Below are 21,945 nucleotides of genomic sequence, written 5' to 3'. Positions count from 1 at the left end.
ATCGTCTTGGTCATACACTGGAGAATGTGATGCTGACCTGTCTCGAGTGCAACCGGCGTAGGGGTGCTAGTTAAGTGATTTGGGCGGTAATTGTGTGTCCTCGGGAATTACTTGTAATTGTTCACACGTAAACCCACGTTGAGGAGCAGTTGAATCCAACCTGTAGATTTCTGGTCTGCCAGTAGATCTAATTATGTTGGATATCTTGTGTGTAGTGATGCTCCAGATAGGATCAGTCTCTCTTTTTTTTACCCTTTTCAAGCTCACCTGGTTCATATAAATATCTCACAGTGACATCACCCAGTATTAGTTGTGCTGAAAAATCACGCCGTTGTGGTATATGTTTTTTTTGGTAATTCCGTTAATAGGTTTCATGTTGGTTGTTCGAGTAATTTCATTATTTAATGCAGCTATCACACCTGGTAATCTTGCAACCCATTTGCATGATCTCTTGTCCTGAATCAATTCCTTCGCGTACTGATATCCAAATAACCGCTCAGCAAATGTTCGATTAAATCGTTCAGCAATTGGCTGATGACGGTGAATTTCAGTATGCCCTCGTCTGATGGTAACGTTATGTTGCTTCATCAGCGATGATACTGTACCTTGAAATTCTCTGCCAGGGTCAACTTCTAATAGATGTGGCCATCGTAGAGGTCCACACTGATAAATCCGCTTAAACGCATCGGCAACCTCGGATGCTGTTTTAGTCGTTAACGGTTCCGCATCTTTGTATCTACTTGCAACATCAACTACAGTTAACGTGTATTTATATGTTATTTGACGTATTCTGATTTTAATGGTATCATGTGGCAGATATAATATATCAGCTTGGTGAACTTCATTTGGCACACTAACATTGAAATGTGTAAAGTGAATTTGTTTAGGCGGTGGTTGGTAAATTTGTCATATTACCTGTTTGGATAACCAATTTTTAGCAGTAACGCGTGTAACTTTTGCTGCTTCAGCGAGTTTACTAATTGCTGCGCTACCCCTCCAATATCCTTTTGGGGAATAATAAATCGACTCCATTATAATTAATTACCAGCACCTAATTTACCTTTCATTGCGGATTTTATTAACCAACTAGCTAATTTTTCCTTGAGAGATTTATCAGTAATGGAATTTAACGCGTGAATTAATTTCACATCTGCGAGATGTCTATGCTGCAGATCTTTACTTTTATAAGCTACATCATGAGCATGACACGCCTTATCAATAGCGTTTATCGAATACTCACCTGGTTTTGGTTGATCTTGGTCATCAAGTATGATATCAAGTCGGGTTCCTGGACTGCAGTATGTATATCCTGAAAGATGTTTTTCTCCTGGGTATTTAGCCTACGGAGTCCCGGGTAGTTTTCCTAATTATGCTGCAATATCACCTCCGTGTTGCTTTTTTATACTTGATTTTGACCTTGGTTTTGACTTTGGTTTTGGTTTTTCACCTGACTTGCCAGTGGAAATAAATTTAAATTTCTTTGTACCGCATCGCTCACACTTGCCCGTAACCGCAGATGTGTTTTTTTTTTTTTTTTTTTTTTTTTTTTTTTTTTTTCGTAATGGTTGTTAGATCACTTGTTGGAGTGCGCGCCCTGCATTTCACACAATATAAATTCATATTCTTTTTATATATTTTCTAATGGAAATCACTGACTTTTCTGCTACAAGGAAACGAGAACTAGTTAAGCATCACGCAGCGCTACCAAATTATGTTCGTATGATTATTATAGGTACATCTGGAAGTGGCAAGACGTAGTTGTTACTTAATTTAATAATGAAGTGGATGAAATGAGATAAATTATATATGGTAGCACCATCTGTAGACGATCAGCGTTGTTATGAAGTGTTAAAAGATTATAATGAAAGCGCAAAATCGTTAAGTGGAGATGATGTTGTTGAATTTATAACTGATATCAATGAAGCGCCAAGTATTGATGATATTGATGGGTCAATTAACAATTTAGTTGTTTACGATGACGTAATGTTGGATAAACAATCAAATCCAGCTAGGATATTTTGCAGAGGTAGACACAAAAACACATGTCATTTATGTAACCCAGCGGTATACACAGATCCCTAAAGTGATCAGGAATAACTAATATTCTTACTGTCTTTAATGGAGTTGATACTCACACGTTACGAAATATTCATCAGACCTGGTGTAGTGGTGATATGGGCATAATTAAGTTTAGAAATTTCTTTAGTCATGCTAAAATAACCCCGCACGGGTTTATAACAATAAATTTACATGATCCTCGAACACAGTATAGAGTTGTCTTGATAGAATTTTTAATTGAGCAGCAGGGAGGGCGACGCTCTCAACGCGTCACCGACAATCGCGCGTATTTTATTAAGTTGCATCGAAGAAAAAAAAAACCTATCAGTGATAACAGGTAAACCAATTTGTCATCGACGGAGTCGTTTTACGCTGAATATCGCATTTTTTAAAACGATTTTTGCGATCCCCCAGGAAGTCGTATTTTGCGAAAATACGGGTGAACCAATTAGACTCTGTTCGCCCTTCCTGCTGCTATATGCTTATTTTAGCAAAACATTACTGCAAATGGGCAATATTTTGGATCTAATAGTTTTGTACCCTTTTCCACTTATCTTTTATCATAAGAGATATATCGGATGCAAACACTTTGCAAGTCGACTTTAAATTGCGCGTGTTAAGATGTGTAATGAGGTAGCCGTTACAACTCACGAACTGACACATGATCCTGAATTGAATTCACGGTCCTGGCTTTAGGAAAGTAGAATTCATGAACTATCCATGTTTCCGAGTCGAGAAAAGTGCGCAGACCTCATCCTATCCATGTCGAACTATGCATATGAGCATAATATCCATCCATGTCGAACTATACGTATGAACATAATAACCATTCATGTCGAACTATACATACAAACATAATAACCATCCATGCCGAACAATACGTATGAACATAATAACCATTCATGTCGAACTATACATATAAACATAATAACCATCTATGTCGAACAATACATATGAACATAATAACCATCCATGTCGAACTATACATACGAACATAATAACAATCCATGTCGAATGGATGGTTATTATGCTCGTAGGAACATAATAACCATTCATGTCGAACTATACGTATGAACATAATACCCATCCATGTCGAATATACGTGTGAACATGATAACCATCCATGTCGAACTATACATGTGAACATAATAAAAATCCATGTCGAGCTATACATGTGAACATAATAACCATCCATCTCGAACTATACATGTGAAAATAATAACCATCCATGTCGAACTATGCATGCGAACATAATAACCATCCATCTCGAACTATACATATGAACATAATAGCCATCCATGTCGAACTATACATATGAACATAATAGCAATCCATGTCTAACTATGCATACAAACATAATAACCATCTATGTCGAACTATGAAAGCGAACATAATAACCATCCATGTCGAACTATACGTAGGAACATAATAACCATCCATGTCGAACTATACGTGTGAACATAATAACCATCTATGTCGAACTATACATGTTAACATAATAAACATCCGTCTCGAACTATACATGTGAACATAATAACCATCCATCTCGAACTATACATGTGAACATAATAACCATCCAAGTCGAGCAATATATGTGAACATAATAACCATCCATCTCGAACTATGCATATGAACATAAAAACCATCCATGTCAAACTATACATATGAACATAATAGCCATCCATGTCGAGCTATACATATGAACATAATAGCCATCCATGTCGAGCTATGCATACAAACATAATAACCATCCATGTCGAACTATGAAAGCGAACATAATAACCATCCATGTCGAACTATGCATGCGAACATAATAACCATCCATATAGAACTATGCGTACGAACATAATAACAATCCATGTCGAACTATACGTAGGAACATAATGACCATCCATGTCGAACTATACGTAGGAACATAATAACCATCCATGTCGAGCTATACGTGTGAACATTCTAACCATCCATGTAGAACTATACCTGTGAACATAATAACCATCCATGTCAAACTATACATGTGAACATAATAACCATCCATGTCGAACTATACATGTGAAGATAATAACCATCCATGTCGAACTATACATGTTAACATAATAACCATCCATGTCGAACTATGCATGTGAACATAATAACCATCCATCTCGAACTATACATATGAACATAATAACCTTCCATCTGGAACTATACATATGAACATAATAACCATCCATCTCGAACTATACATATGAACATATTGACCATCCATCTCGAACTATACATATGAACATAATAACCATCCATCTCGAACTATACTTATGAACATAATAACCATCCATCTCGAACTATACATATGAACATAATAACCATCCATCTCGAACTATACATATGAACATAATAACCATCCATCTCGAACTATACATATGAACATAATAACCATCCATGCTGAACTAACAAGTTTAGTAAAATTCAACAAATAGTTTATTTCCGTACAATATAAAGTGAAAGTTTGAAAGGGGCTACAACCCTTTGACAACTTCTACACAAAATTAGAAACATAATCAAAAAGATTACTTTCAGACTCTTCATTGCAAAGAAGTGTCTTTTTCAATAACTTAAATGGTCCACGCACAGTGTGTCTAAAAACCAGTTCAAAGGGACTAAAGCCAAGAGATTCTTAAACTGATTCACTACCAGTAAACAATAGTAAATGAATGCCTTCATCCCAATCTTTACCCATATCAAAACGATATGATCTAGTCATATTTTTAAAAGTCTGATGGAATCTTTCTAATACCCCTTTGCTTTCAGGGTGATAGACAGAAGATTTGAATTGTTGGATGGCTAATTCGTACACAACTTCAGTAGCTTCAAGTTCACTAATGACCCTTTGCAACAAACAGGAGATCGCAGGATCTTTTTCCTGTTCGACGACAAGCAATTGTCGCTTATCGCCTGATTAGAATAAAGAGAATGTGTAGTTGAAAGAGGATCACTGCGATCAATACCTTCTGATTGATCCAAACAAGGAGTGAAAGTGACCTCATCAAAAGCCTGACCAATACAAGTGTCAGCTAAAGGAATACTTTCCTGATCAGCATCATTATCAAGGGCTTTCTTTGCCATAGCTCTGATAACTGTACAAGCTGGGAATAAATCAGGGAATTATTTTTCAATTCGATAGACTTTCTGATCCAAGCATGGCCTGTCAGTTACAAGTAGATTACGCACAACCTTGTCTCCAGCTAGGTCGTTGCCTAGTAATAAATGAATGACCTCAACGGGTACAACAGACACTGTGCCGACTGTCACGGGTCCTGAGACTAAGTCTGATGACAAATTTACACAATGGAGAGCAACATTAACAAAGCCGCACTCTACTCCCTGAATAAGAACACTCTCGTTAAAAGAAGACTTCTCAGAAAAAGGCAAATTACCTGCCAATAAAGGACTCTAAGAATCTCCTGTGTAGCTTAAAAATATTTTAATAGGGATAGGATTGGCCATATCACCCAAGAGTAATATAGAGGCCTTCGCTATGAATGGTTCATAGTTCTCCATAACAAAATCAGACTTGGGTTTATTAAACCAAACAAATGTATAACTTTTAATGCATGACCGTGACCTTGACCTCTTACAAATTAGAGCATTTGGAATAGGTCTGTCTTGATTCTGATGCCTTTTATCACTTCTAGCAATCAGAAATAACGTGTATTTTCTTCTTGCAATAGGTACCCGTAGGAAGAGACAAGGTTCTTTAATCAAGCTTATCAGACGCTTGGTTTTTAGAAGGTGTGCCAGTTTGAGTTTTAGAAGGGCTTGTATTAGGCTGAAATACATTTCTGCCAGAAGACTGTTGAGTAGATGTCATATTTGCAAACGGAACTTTATGAGTTAAAGAATACTTATCAGCAGCTCGAGCAGCATTTTCCAAGGTTTCAATCTGATGCTCGTCAAGAGAAGACTTAATGCCACTATGGACACAGTTTTTGAAATCTTCAAGTAATGTAAATTGTCTGAGATTTTCATAATCTAGAACTTCCTTTTCTAAGCGTCATCTATCAAATAACTGCTGTTTCCAAGGCAAATTCGACATGAGTTTGTCCAGCTTCTTTTCTATAGGTTCTGAATTTTTGCCGATAAGCTTCAGGGACTAACTCATAATCCCTTAAGATGCATTTTTTATCCACATCATAGTTACCACTTTGGTGACCTGGCAGTGAATTGGAAATAGCACTAGTCTTACCAGTGAGTACACATTGTAATAATTGAGTCCAATGCTCCCTTTGCCATTTCAAATTTTCAGCAACTGTTTTCAAAACGAGTAAAATATTTGTCTACTTCATTTTCTCTGAAAGGGGGCACTAATCTAATATTCTTTGCAAGATCAAAACTTAAATTTGTATTTGAAGTGGAAATATGATTTTCACTTGCCCGCTCCATTTCTTTTCTTTTAAATTGATATTTCCTATCTTTCTCTCGTTCTTCCTTATTTAATTCCAATTGCATTGGTTCTTAATGGAATTGCATTTGGTTTTCTTTCTCTCTTTCCTGTCTCTCCCTCTTCTCTTTCTCAAATTGTAACTGCATTTGTTTTTCTTGTAACTGCATTTGTTTTTGTTTTTTCTTCTTCGGCTTGTAATTGAGTTTGTTTTTCTCTTTAGTCTTTCTGAAGCTCCAGCCTCCTCAAATCCAATTCCATCTTGTATATTAATTATAATTCCTTCACTTTTATGTCAGACTCTGATACAGACTTATTGATCGAAACCAAATCATTTTTATCCAAAAATTTATTCTCTGAACCGAAATATTTATCATTTCTTGTTTCGTTAAGGAAGCCTTTACCTCATGAAGATCGTATATTCTGGCAAGGTAAATCAATTCATCTTTTTTGAATAGATCTAATTGTTCCTGTGTAGTATTTGAAAGAAAGATTTCCACTTTTGATGACGTTATAGAATATTTTTTTTTATTTCACGAAGATTTAAAAAACATGGGAAATTCAAATTTTAAAAAACAATGTGTTCTGAAATATCTTAGCCAAAATTCAAAATCCCGAACAAGCCCCAAATTCTTATGTTATGTGTTTAGGCTCAAATAAACAGAATCACAAGAAAGAATGACAACAAAAAGCTCTGAAAAATTTAAGAAATAATTTATCTCCATGGAAAAATACTGTAAAAAAATAAAATAAAAACGTACGGTTTCAAGAATCAAATTTACAAAACAGACTCCAAGAATAATCCACGAATACAATTTTAGAAGTTCTAATAATAAAATGTTCTAATGATCTAATGATTTCAAGTTAGAGTCCCGACGAAGAATGCAAGATGGAAGGCGATGACATATGCTGTATCCTGATCATTGTTGTTGTCTACAGTTCTTTGTAGAACACAAGATATAATCATCCGGTTTTAGAAATCCAAATAATTTTTTTTTTAAAGAAATGTCGTTGTTCAAGAATGAGCACAACAAATATTTCCTGAGAAACGAATTAATATTTTCGAACCAAAAAATAATCTGAAGAAAAATTAACATATAAATCTAAAACTGGCTACAACAGAAGGAAACGTCTTAATATCAAGCGTTTTCAAACCCAGACTGTGAGATCGATCTCTAAGCATCACTATCAAAACTAAGTAATGCGCAATTTTGGACATGATTAATTGCGAAATAGAGGATCAAGAGATCATGTTTACATATAAAAGATCACGTAGCCCGAGTATATCCTTAATACTCCGAGAATAAAAGGTGTTTACGTCACTAAAAGCTATTTACAAGCCGAGGGTCACATATCCAAAACAATCTCGATCTCAACCTTAATATTCCCACAATAAAAATAAATGAAAAATAACTTGTTCACGTTACTGTTACTAATTCTTAATTAAGCTCGGGCACCAGGTCAGCCTTATGTTTACAGTTTTGAAAGGGGCACATGCTTACAATTGTATCTCTGTTGGGTAGAGGCGACCTATGAAGGAAGTCCTGACGAAATTAGCAGGTTCCTATGGTTATTGGGTATGAAAACACATGCATAATGTGGACAGATTAGTTCAATATTTTTACTATTTGAACCGCTTTTAAAAGGAATTTATTTCAACGCTTCTTCAGGGTTATCCAACCCGGTATCGTTTCCAACATGAGGAAAAGTTTAAAGAAAACTCGTACAGCCGATTTCGAGATTTTCTCGGCTAGAAAAAGAAGTTCGGTATCACACATGCCTTAAGGATATCACATCTTGCATGTAAAGTTTGGATAATACGTACCCGCCTAAAGAAGTTTTACATTTACTCTTCTTTGACATGTTATACAGAGGTGGTAAAGGCGATCCACGAATTAATTATCGTTTCATATAAGCTAGTTTTAGTTTCATTAACGTTTATGTTTAATTTTAAGTGTTAGCGGGCTTTGTAGTACCGTCCAGCGTGTTAGTTTGGGTCGCGTGATTCCTTGCCTGGATATATATATATATATATATATATATATATATATATATATATATATATATATATATATATATATATATATATATATATATATATATATATATACCAATTGTTGCTCCAATGATGGTGTGTTATGAAGCGGTGTTGTGTAAAGACGTCCCTTGCAAGTCAAGCAGCACAGCCACCCGCCGGAGCAAGCACATTTGGTCGCAGTTCGCTGAACAGGAAAAGGCAAAAGACTGATGAAGTCGGCCACTCAGCAACCATGTCAGCAAGCCAGCCTGTGATTCAGCGATCCAGTCCATGACTACATGACCCAGTCGTAGACCCAGTCGACGCTCTGCAACCAGTTCAGCGACCCAATTGGCGACCTGGCGATCCAGACGACCATCTAGTCAACGATGAAGCGACCCAGTTGACGACGCAGTCGCAGACCGCAGGCGTCCCACTCGCGACAAGAAGCCAGAAATAGGACGGGATGCACTGAGACCCTTATATAGAGGATTTTGATTTCAACGCCTCCTATACTGTTTCGAAAAAAGGCCCATTTCTAACAGCACAAAAAGTGTAAAGAAAATTCGTCGAGCAGATTTCGAGAAACTCGCGACTATTTCGAAACAGTATAAGAGGCGCTGAAATCAAAATTTTCTGAGTGAGGTTTCCATGAGTACAAATTATTGACACATTTTATTAACATCTGCGTGTTTTTCATACCTGTTACTCCCCTAAGGCGCCTCTTATTTTACTGTTTCGTTTCCACGAACTTCGTCAGGACTTCCTTCGTAGGTAGACTCTATATCCTAGAGATAAAATATCCATGGAGGGGTTCATGTCAAGACTGTACAAAGAGTGGCCCACATGCATATAATCTTCCGGCATGTGATCTGCACGACATCTTTTATTTAGTCACGAGTTTCTCGAAATCGGCTCCACGAATTTTCTTTAAACTTTTTCTGCTGTTAGAATAAAGCCTTATTTCGAAACTATATAAGAGGCCTTGAAATCAAAATCCTCTAAGTAAGGGTCCCATGAGTTCAAACTATTGATATAGTTTATAAACATTTGCGTGTTTTTCATACCCGGTACCCCCTCCCTCCAAGGTGCCCCTGATTTTGCTGTTTCGTCTTCACAAAATTCGTCAGGACTTCCTTCGTAGGTAGACTCTATATCCTAGAGATAAAATATCCATGGACGGTTCGTGTTGACTCCACAACTTGACAACTGCACGGTTTCTCCTTATTCCACTTCCGTAACGTAGCGGCAGTATTTCCATTCTTTAGAAGGAACTGTTTTACCTGCGTTATCTCAGGCCAGTTAATTCATGCTTTAAAGACTCATTTCGCCTGTAACCTTGCACCATATCTAATATCATAAGTACAACACAAGGAATCTCCAAGCAACAGAACCATCTCTTTAGAATTACTCTATTGAATAATGTACCAGTCACCCATCAGGAATACTGCACATGGACTCACATAATCGTTTCATACAAGTAGGTTTTAATAGGGACTACTCATCTCAAAGGGACACTTATGGGACTCTGACCTGATCTTACTATAAAATTAAACCATGCCATTCTTGAATCCAACAACGCTGCAATAGGTGACGTTTCCCCCACCATTTGGCTAATTCGTCGGGCTGAGGAAACCTACCTCCCAAAATCTATGAAATCCATAAAATGGAGAGCTATACGCAAATGACTGATACCCCAAATTATTACATTATCAAAGATGGGTGTATATACAAACTGTATAAGCAGGGGACTATTAGATCAGTTGTAAACTCTTATGTCATGTGTTGTGCTCGACTAACTACCTAGCCGAGATTTGCTGGAAGTTGGCTCGACGTGTTTTCTTCCACGTTTTCTTTCTGTTATTTGCATAATATACAAGAGGCGTTGTAATCAAAATCTTCTTAGTAAGAGGTTCAAATAGTGCAAACGTTTGATACAATCTTTCAGCATATTAGTGTTTTTCATACCCGGTACACGTAGTTTTTTCCTATCGGCGATATTCATCAGGACTTCCTTTTGGGTGGACTCTGTCGCACAGGCATAAAATGTCAAAGAAGGTCCATTGTCAGAACTCTCTATAGAGGAGACGTAGAGGCGCAACTATATAAGTAAGGTGTAATCTTCTGATCGAATGTTTGTGCCCGCCCTCTTTCATCTAACCGGGAATGCGTCGAAGTCGTCTCGACTAAATTTCCTTCGAAGGTTTCCTACTATTGGGATTAGTTACTTTTTACCGACTTTCAAACAGGGGTTCAAATCAAATATCGCCGAGTAAGGGTTCAAGCATGGCAAAGTTTGGCTGCAATCTGTTCATAGATTGTAGCGGTTTTAAATACTGCTGGTATCCGTAAAGACCCTCTTAGTTTTCCTCTTGCATTAGACAAACACCTTAACAAATGCTTTTTTGAGTCAAATATATATCTGTTTAGAATTATCGTACATTAATAAATGTCAAGATTATTTTAGTGGTGAACTGTAAGAACCAGATATGGACTGAAGAGGTAATCTGCTAATGGACTTTGTTACACCTATCATATATTTATCTCCAGATTCCAATAAATCGGGTCGACGAATTTTCTTTTAACTTCCCCTCCATTTGGAAGAAATCCCGAATTAAATATTGTCCGAGAGGCGTTGAAATCGATATATTCTAGAAATGGCTTCAATAATTACAATCTATTCAATCGATCCAAATTGTGCTTCTTATTCATACCCGGTGCCAATAGATTGCCCCTTTTTTCGCTGATTCCTCTCGATGAGAGTCATCAGAACTTCTTCCGTGGTTCGACACTACCACCTAGATATAAAATGTCAGTGAAACTTCCATGTCAAAACTCTTTAAAGAGGAGACGTATTGGCCCACTTGTATAAGTAAGATATTATCTTCTTGCCGCATATGCTGTACCCACCCCCTCCCTTTATGTAGCTCCAATTTCTGGAAATCGGTTAAACGAATTCTTTTAATGACTCTGGCTTTTGTTGAAACACATTCCTGAATAGAAACTGTACATCAGAAGTTGCAGTCAAAATCGTTTAGGTACGGGTTTAATTCGTACTAACTATTATTGGGTTTGACTCACACTGAACGTGTTTCATACACCTACTGGTATGCTTGTTTACCAAGTTCCAAGTACTTCAAGACAACATTCCATGTCAACTGAGGGCTTTCTAAACCCGTAGATACTTGAAATAATTCTTCTCTAAGCACATTATGACCACATAAGAGAAATCTCCAATTTCACACTTGTATGGCTTTTTTGTGGTTTCACGTTTACTTGAGTCATTAGTAAGGTTTTCGAATACTAATATTTCGCGCCATGCACAACAGGACGCGGCCCAAACATCTAACACAACTAATTAATCCTATTTCAAATTACTAATTATGTATACCCACCAATATTCTAACTCCTTCCTCCACATAGTACGTGATTTGTCTCTAGTCAGCTTTATATAGCTGGCACCAAAGAACATTCTTATTTCTCTAACTGGGTTAGAGTAACGCCAATGTATGCCCTGAAAGGCTTTTAATCTTCAATAAGTAGGTCATAACCTATTACTTATGGAACTGTGAATAAAGAATGAATACACTGGTCAACAGTGAAATCATTACTGACTTGAAAAGGCCCTAATCTGTAGTATTTTGGTGTGCCGAACACGAATATAACCGTGAAAAATTTGTATTGGCTCTCGTTTTGAAGATATTCATATACCTCATTTTCTATGTTTCACTGTGTAAATTTCTCCAGTAGGACTGCAGCAACATCCGGAATAATGATGTAACATTGCATAATACCATCATGCTCACATCATCCACAGTTGATTGCATCATTTTCTGATGCAATGCAATACTAATGCCATGCGGCTGCTGAAGTAAGTTGACGTCAGCAGTGTACTATAGATGTGTAGGCCTATTATACTAAGGCCAGGCGGCTGCTGAAGCTGACGTAAGCAGTGTACTATATAAAGCCCAATCAGATAGGTTCAGCATTTAAAATATTTTAGACGTTGTGCGAGACAGTTCAAGCTTCTGTTACATAAAACTTATTATTTTATCCATTTACGTACAATAAAGAACAGTAATGCCTCGAAAGTGTATTAATACCGCGGACAATTTTTGCTATATTTGTGGGGAAGTGACATTTGCCAACCAGAAGAAAAGTATCAATTCTCAAGTGAAGAAGGCATATCATCTTTACTTCGGATGCAAGGTTGGTGACCAAGACAAGCCTTGGGCTCCGCATATATGCTGTGCTACATGTACAACACAGCTTTCACAGTGGTTGAATTGCAAAAGGTCATCAATGCCGTTTGCAGTCCCAATGGTGTGGAGAGAGCCAAGCAACCACCTAAACGACTGTTACTTCTGCTTGGTTCCTCCTCTTTCCGGCGGAATAACGAAGCGAAAGAAGTCGAGAATAGTCTACCCAAACATTCCGTCTGCATTGAGACCAGTTCCACATGGTGAGGGACTTCCTATTCCAGAACCTCCAGCAGAATATTCTCTTGATTCATCTGACGAAGACAAAGGTGAGTCGACCTGTTCTTCTCCTGGTCCATCAGCATGCAGTGATCCAGATTTTCACTGTGGTGCATCATCAACCTCACACAGAATAACACAGGAAGAACTAAATGACCTGATTCGTGATTTGGACTTATCAAAGAACAAGGCAGAATTGCTAGGATCAAGACTCCAACAATGGAATCTTCCAGAAGAAGATGTCACAATTACTGCATATCGAAAGCGCCACCAGCAATTGGAGCCTTTCTTCAGAAAGGAAAGTAATATGATATTCTGTTCCGATATTGAGGGCCTCATGAATGCTTTAAAAATCACTCATGACCCACAAGAATGGAGACTATTTGTGGACTCTTCGAAACTGAGTCTCAAGGCTGTGCTTTTGCACAATGGAAACATTCTTCCATCTATTCCAGTAGCGTATGCTGTCCACATGAAAGAGACATACGATAACTTAAGGCAGCTACTGAATTCCATTGAGTATAACAAGTACAGCTGGCACCTCTGTGGTGATTTGAAGGTAGTTGCCCATTTAATGGGACTGCAGCAAGGATATACAAAATACATGTGTTTCTTATGCGAGTGGGATAGCCGAGCAAGGGAAATGCACTACATGAGGAAGGAATGGACTCACAGGCAGAATGTAGCCATTGGAGAGAAGAATATCCAACACCCAGCTCTGGTTGAGGCTCAGAAAATCTTGCTACCACCCCTTCACATCAAACTAGGTTTGATGAAGAACTTCGTGAAAGCCATTGACCGGACTTTGCCAGCATTCCGATACCTGCATGAAAAATTCCCTCGACTCAGCGAAGCAAAGATTAAAGAGGGAGTTTTTGTGGGTCCTCAGATTCGAGAGCTTTTCAAAGATGACCGGTTCAACAACTTGCTGGAAGGTGACGCGAAACAAGCATGGAATGCTTTTCGCCTAGTTTCTACAAACTTCCTCGGAAATGTTAGGGCAGAAAACTATAAGGAACTAGTAGAAGACATGTTGATGAAGTATAAGAAACTTGGCTGCAATATGTCTCTAAAGATTCACTTCCTTCATTCCCATTTTGATTTCTTTCCTAGCAACTGTGGTATTGTTAGTGATGAACACGGCGAACGTTTTCATCAAGATATCGCAACAATGGAACAAAGATACCAGGGAAAATGGTCCACTACAATGCTGGCTGACTACTGCTGGACACTCCTCAGAGATGCTCCCGAACAGCTGTACAAGAGACAGGCGAAGAAATCTAAGATGTAGTCAATGACTTGATTTTTTATAGGTAGGCTATTACAGTTGACCTTTTACTATTGGAATGCATTTCGTTATGTAAACATTAATTTCTTGCAGATTACAAAAAAACTAGAGCCAATTTTGCAATTTGACTGTCATATTCGTGTTCAGCACATAAAAATTGATAAGAACTGACTAATTTTATTTCAGTAACATGACTTTTGTAAAAATTTGTTGTCCAGTGATACCCAACTGGATTTTAATAAGGAATAAGTACCCAAATGTATGTAGAAACAGCTGAATCGGGAATAAGATTTTGGTTACATATTCCTTATTCAATCAGTAACTGGTTACTTATTCCTTATTCAATCGGGAATAAGGAATAAGTAACCAACTTGACGTCAATGTTTGAAACACTGTGTCGATCTAATACAGTTTCCCACTCTAATTCGAGTATATTGTATGTTGAGTTTATACAATTAACCACCATCCCACCATCCCACAACAAATTCTTTTTAAATTCGAAGTTACTTAAATGCTAAATATTTCTAAACAGAAAAATGACGTAAAACCTGATATAAAAAGCCAATAACAGTATCATCTGCGTGATAAGTTCGACCCTTAAGGCAACATTACATCAATTCCGTTATTATTTGCTTTAGTTGTATCTATATCATAGATATGCTGTCGAGTGATATTGCCATGATAACAAACATTTTCTATATGATTTCCAATTATGTGCGTTGTGAACCTCCACTTTGTGCAGAAAACCGATACGTTATATGGGTTCAATGTCAGATATAGCGCAAAGCTATATATTTATGCCCAGTTTGAGCGGGAAACCTTGACTACTCACAATAAGCAATTTTGCAGTAACACAAACAGCAGATTTTTCATTTATTTAATCATTTTTGTGCTATAGCATGAAAGAGGCATGGCAAACAGTGATACTCATGTCCTTCCATCCATCAAAAGGTCAAACTTTCGTAAGTTTTGTGATTAAATCAGCTGAGACAGCCTGGTGGAGGTATCCTATTTATATGAATATATTTTTTAAGCTTCATAATTGAACATCGTTGGAGGAAGGTGGGTAATACTGTAAAAGGGGTGAAATACTCCAAATAGCTACTTGTTGTGAAAATCCTAGCGTTCTCGTTATTTTACATGCATGAATAAAGCATATACATGTAGAAGATATACATCCAATATATTGCGGTGGGTGAAACGAAATAAAATAAATGTATGATGATACACAAACCTTGCCCATCATACTGTACAGTACTAGCAAAACCAAGTGTGAAAATAGTCATTATGGCACATAAGCCTCGACCATGATCCTATTTGGTGCTAGAAAACGAAAGTCTAACATAAACAGTGCCACCTTTTCTCCTTGAAGTAATCATAGCTAATGATGGTGTATCTTTTCTGATGGTTGACAATGTACTTATTGCACTTATTCTCTTTGTTAATTTGTTTTCTCAGCTACTGAAGCTGGAATCTTTTTCATATATAGATGTGTGGATCCTAGCCGCCTAGACAAAGTAACTTTTGTAGGGTCTATTGATTGTGCTGTTGAATTGTTGCATGTGTTTGCAGACAGTCCCTTATCAATCTATAGACACCTATAGTCCTCCATTTGATATTTATGATCTCCTTCCTTTAGCACCAAAGTCCCATCATAGAGTAGGGCAAAAAGAGTATGTGAACAAATTAAATAAATTGTTCAATCCTGCTAAATTGTCGTTCTAGAATAGTCCTTCGGTTTACTTGAATCACTTATGGGTAGATACACAACCTGGTGTTACTGTAGTAAATAAACCTATCTTACTGTAGTAAATAAACCTATCTTATATAATAAAAAGCAAGAGTATAAAGGAAGAAAGATGACTTCCACTGTATGTCTTATCACAACTGATTACGGTATCACCTGCGCCAATAGCATGTAATCATATTCAGAATGCATTGGAGAATAAAAGTCTTTATCAGGTTAGAATGTTGAAGCAAAGAGATGGAATGGAACGAAATTAAAGGCTGTTATTGGTTTACAATGCTAAAAGCAAGGTGCTGGACTTGGGTGGTCTCTAATAAGTTGTAATCAAGGATATGGATTCGTAAAGTTAACTGGGATTTTATATTCATGATCAAAATTGGAGAAAAAAGTTTTAATATGCTTTAAATGAAAAATCAAGACTGTATTCTTTATTACTCAGGAAAAACAATTAATATCTGATGTATTTGCTCTTCTGGAGGAGAAATGGAGATTATGTGTATTCTGTTACGATATATTTGCTTAGATTTATCGGCTATAACAACTCTCCTCATACGTTAGTTAATAAAATTTGAACCATGAGAAAATTGCCACAAATCTGAGTCCTTAGTAACCCATAAAGTCCAGATATTTAATTGTCTCCAACGTTTATGACATAATTAATGTGGTTATCGATTTACAATGTCACACAAAAGTGTATATGTGTGATCTGGTGTATTATTTAATGTGTACCTGGTTTTCTAGACGAGGGAAATACTTTGAAGAACAAGTAATGAGACTTTGACAAATTTAAGTTAGAGAGAGGTAAAATCTTATGTAGTATTCCAAACGGGATTCTATATATTATTATTCAGAGAGAGGACATATAGCTTCCCAAAATATTATAACAGAACATGTATCGATCACAAATTGAAATAAATTGCTCGATTGATTCTCGGACAGATTAAATTATTTTGTTTTTGAATCAACATTCTTGAAGAACATATTCGTTTGCAGTTTGGCAAAAGTTACCGCATCAGGAAATATAGCTATATTTCACTTGTAGCAATTCCTTCAGAAAGCAAATAAATACCATTAATCTATGCTGTGTAACTATACAGAGTTCACCAAAACATTTTCTAAACACTCCGATTTCCTGGATGTATCATACTCTATATTATTTTCAGACAAACCTGTGTAATCCTTCGCATTCTTTTCGATGCTTACCAGCAATAGCTAGATACAACTTTGGTCATAAAACTGACTTGGAGGTCCTAATTGGTTATATCTCTAAGCATAGTTTACATACGAGGTTATGTCTAACACTATGCCATGTATATGTGATTAAAGTTATTGTACCCAAGTGCAGATAATTGCACCATAATACTAATTTGAACCTTTTTCTAATGCAGGATTAATATACTATTTAATTACATCAGAGAGCGGCATATTTGATTTAATTATGAATGTCCTCTTATTTCGCAATTTCATTTTGTAACATCAGTTGTTTAATGAGTTTTGAAATGCTGCCATATTTTGATAAACTACACGGTACAGATATGTGACTTCGTACTCTGTCATTTCAATGTTGTATTAGTAATAAAGATAACTGTGACACTAAAACAGGTATGCATACCTGTCCTGATGTGAAAAATACATCACACACAATAGCGGATCTTTTGTTCGCTAAAATCAAATACCGTCAAACGTTGGTTAGATGAAATAACAATATTAAACAATACAATTTTATGATAAAAGCCAGCTAAGATAAAGTATCATACAACAGGTTGATAAACAAATCACAATGTCAGTCAATACATTCTGAAAGACAAAGTCGTTCGGGCAGAGTTCCAATCGTTCTCTATGTAGGAGATTCTTTAAATCAATTTTACGATAATATCTTTTTCAAGTTGACTGTACAAGTATAAAACCTAAGGTTTTGAATAAAAACGTGTACACATGTTACAATTAAGGAGAAAAATGTCCCACAGGTGCACGTGTATGTATGTATGTATGTATGTATGTATGTATGTATGCATGCATGCATGAATGTATGCATGTATGTATGAATGTGTGTCTTTGTGTGTGGGTATATGCGTACGTTCGTGCGTGGGTAGGTGGATGGATGGATATATCTATGTTTATATGTGTGTATGGATTGATGGATCGATGGATGTATAAGTATATGTGTATATATGTAAGTATGTACGTACGTATGTAGATAGCTAGGGAGGTATGTAATTATACGAGCGAATGCTTTAATATCGATGATATTTACTAATATGCACCTGGTGGACAAATTTTTTTTATGTTGTTATGTTTTTGTTGTTATGTTGTATTAGAGCTCCATGACAACAATGATGATGATGATGACGATGATGATGATGATGAAATGGATGAGTATCAGAAAAATATTGAGAGTGAATAAATGAGCGTTAAGTAATGGAATGAATGCGTAAAGATTTCCATTGTATTCAATACATGATACTTACTTGGATTAAACGCATGATTATACATGAAGGACTTTGACAAACTTTGGTTAGAAACGAAAACAAACTTTGGTTTAAAAAAAAACATGTTAAAATTAGTACATAAAAAAATTAACAGAGATTATTAAATGTATTACTAACAAAGTTTGGTAGGGTGAAAAAGGAGCTCTCGTTAGTGGAAGAACACATTCCTAAGAATATTCTAATCTGTGCTGATATTAATACCTTTCATGCTCATACAAAATTGAATAAAATGTGTGAAAATTCTTTTTTATAATCAAGAATCATTATTAAATTTTGAAGCATAACGTGAAAACGCTAGCACTAAAAGTTTAATTTAATATCTCTATGCTATTTCAAAAATAAATTGTCACTAGAAAAGACAAATACATAATTATTTTAACAGGAAAACACTCATAAAAATGTAAATCCATGTTTGTTCGCTCTTTACCGATCCGTCCATTTGTCTTTTCGTTTATTCTTGCGTCCGCCCGTTCGTCCGATTTTTATCCATTTATTTATGTGTTTGTATCCCAATCTAATCATCAATGTTTTTCTCTTGTGAACCATTTCGATTGATTATATCGTCTTCAGAAACATTTATTTGAAAGAGTAGAGAAAGTATAATACACAACAAAAGTTTGATTTCTTTCATAGTTCTACCCCTTGTTTTCTACTTTGAAGGAGGGTTGTTAAACTTGTATTCAAATTAAAAGAGGAAGCTATAGCGAAATGCACAATGTGCATACCTGCTTAACTACGTAGAGATGCTGTATAGTATATACAATTTTAATGTTCGGAAATAACAGTAACTTCAACTAATTAAAAGATAATAATCCAAACACACTTGCTACATATTGTCTTGATTATATTACATTCGGACAAACCCAGTCGTGTATGTGAAATATAGCGAATGATGAGAAATATAATTACATTGGTGCATTAATATTATCTTTATAATACGTCACATTTGTAAGTGCTAGTGCATTCAATTGGAAGTGTTTGTTTACTTGTGTGTGTCTGTGTGTTGTATGCTTTAAAGGGTACGTTTAATCAGTCAGACGAAAACAAATGATATTGCCTGGAGATATAATGCGATCAGATTTGTTTCCTAAACTTTGCATCCACGAAATATGTACCCACTCTAAAGATTCCACCTTACCCTCATTTGGATCATCTAGGCTATTTCTGCAAAACCCAAATTATCCCTCGCATGTATGTCAGCATAGTAAGTTGCAGACAAATAATACAACTTTTGTTTTGCAAAATATAGATCTCAATCTGTTGAATTGACTATAGGTTTAACAGAAAATAAATGCCAATGAAAATAAATAGTTTGATGCATTCGTAGTTTGATGCATTCGTAACTTGATGCAATCGTAAATTGATGCAACCTAGTTTGATGCATTCGTAACTTGATGTATTCGTAGTTTGATCCATTCATAGTTTGATGCATTCGTAGCATTCGTAGTTTGATGCATTCGTAACTTGATGCATTCGTAGTTTCATACCTTCGCATTTTTATGCATTCGTAACTTGATGTATTCGTAGTTTGATGCATTCTTAGAATGATGCATTCGTAGTTTGATGCATTCGTAACATGCATTAGTAACTTCTATTTTTTTAGTAAACAAAAGAGGTGGTAGGAATCTCAGTAACCTGTAAAAATTCGAGGAATGATCCATAAAGTGATTTAATTTGTTTAATATCATGGTGTTTGCATAGGTTACTATGGCAACTTAATTAGAACGTAGAGTCCTATAGAGAGTTACAGCAATACAGTGAATCACATATGCATGTACAATTAACTTTGCTATAAATGCAACATATGGTTCTATTTGTGCTTAAAAAGCAAAGTTAATATATTTTCAAATCACAGAGTGACTTCTGTGGGATATTAAACACACATTCAAATATAGTAACTGTTTCCAAGACGGGGTGTGTCGCAATGTATAAAATGTATAGAACTGACTATGCTGGGTTGAGTGTTTTGCACATTAGTTAATATTTATGCAGTTAGATTCATAAAATCTATACAACTTAACATTAATAGAGCAATTATGTTCAGCAATGTGATATTGAAACGTTCCGGGCGGATTTTAGGTTATTTCTGGCATTTAAATATGATTTTCTGTAATAATGCGTGTACATAAAGTTGGTCACATTGACCTTTCATTGATTTATTACATAACATGACAAAGTTGGTAATACATTTCAGTTTTAAATTTAAGAGCGTACTTGAAATACTTAAATGTTGCCTGAAATACACCATGGCTTAAGTGGTGTATATAAAATTTCAGTGTCATTTAATGTTCACTAAGGCAATGTTAGACAAGTAGAACATTGTTAACTTACTTGTTTATTTATTGAACTAATTCCAAATAAGAAATACAACAGTTCTATACATATAAACGAAAATGTGAGCATTAATTGTTTCTTCTTGTGCTTGTTGTCTAGAAACACAAACAGAACACATCACTCGTATATTTGGAATGGTGATGCACGCCATTCAATGTCCCAGCTGTGCTATTTTCATCATTTGGCATTAGAAGCAAAATACAGACTAATACAATTGACAAAAGCAAAACTGTTCTATGACGTATTTACGTACTAGATATAATTGGAAGAAATATCATTTAAATCTCACATAGAGCTGAACGCAGTCAATAGCAAACATAATATTTTGGTAATATCTTGCTGCTTCCCAATTCCATCATTTTTTAGAGGGAGGAGTTGAAGGTGTAAAAATGAAGACAAGTTAAAAAGGAAAAATAAAGTGATGAAGCGAAGACAGAAGACAGGTGAACGTTGAATTGAAGTGTTCTTAGTAAATAATTAAGTTACAGAATGCAACAGTATTAATTAGATGATTGATTAATTAATTCAATCGTTCACTCATAACAATATTCATGATACTAACCTGTTTCTGTTTACATTTTAAATTATTTTGTTCATACCAATCCTCACATCTCCATTTAACGCCTTGCTACGCAAAATCAATCACTTCGTGTTGAGATGGTAAACAGTAACACTCATTCCTTTTTGTGACGGCAAGGGCTGTGACATTCAAAACATTTAAATAAGCGATATATATCAACATAACAGCTATCCAGTTAATATACCAGTCAATGCCTTGAGAAGCGTGACGATCTTCTTGAAACCAATAAACTATGACGCGATACGGATTAATAAGACAGGAAAAATCCATTGTATACACACAAATTGGATTTAAATCACGAACGTACTCGTGAGTAAGTTATTATATTCGTGATGTTGTCCATCATTATCTATTGTTCTAATGCGAGTCATCTTAGCATTCGATACTGTGAAGAACGTGGCCTTTCCCGTTATGCCTGTCAGTTATAACGGATAGACGTATGTCATTTCACTGTGTAAATAAATGCATAGCTGTCTCAAACAAAGTAAACTAGCAGTTTGAGATTACTATCGCTAAACAGGATAATGTCCGATAATT

General features: G+C 35.9%; 1 protein-coding gene across 1 annotated transcript in view; it reads right to left on the bottom strand.

The window, feature by feature from the left end:
* Positions 1 to 21,519, bottom strand: part of LOC149797784 (heat shock 70 kDa protein 12B-like) — a 102,921-nt gene extending 81,402 nt beyond the window's left edge. The window contains exon 1 of the mRNA XM_089960482.1: positions 21,391 to 21,519. The gene's annotated coding sequence lies outside the window, so the exon portion shown is untranslated. The remainder of the gene's footprint in view (positions 1 to 21,390) is intronic.
* Between the last annotated feature and the right edge of the window lie 426 nt (positions 21,520 to 21,945).

This window comes from Sinohyriopsis cumingii, chromosome 6 (assembly GCF_028554795.1).
Source record: "Sinohyriopsis cumingii isolate HCF-2022 chromosome 6, ASM2855479v2, whole genome shotgun sequence".
Classification (NCBI taxonomy): domain Eukaryota; kingdom Metazoa; phylum Mollusca; class Bivalvia; order Unionida; family Unionidae; genus Sinohyriopsis; species Sinohyriopsis cumingii.
The sequence above is the reverse complement of the archived record's forward strand: the minus strand, read 5'-3'. Positions and strand labels throughout refer to the sequence as shown.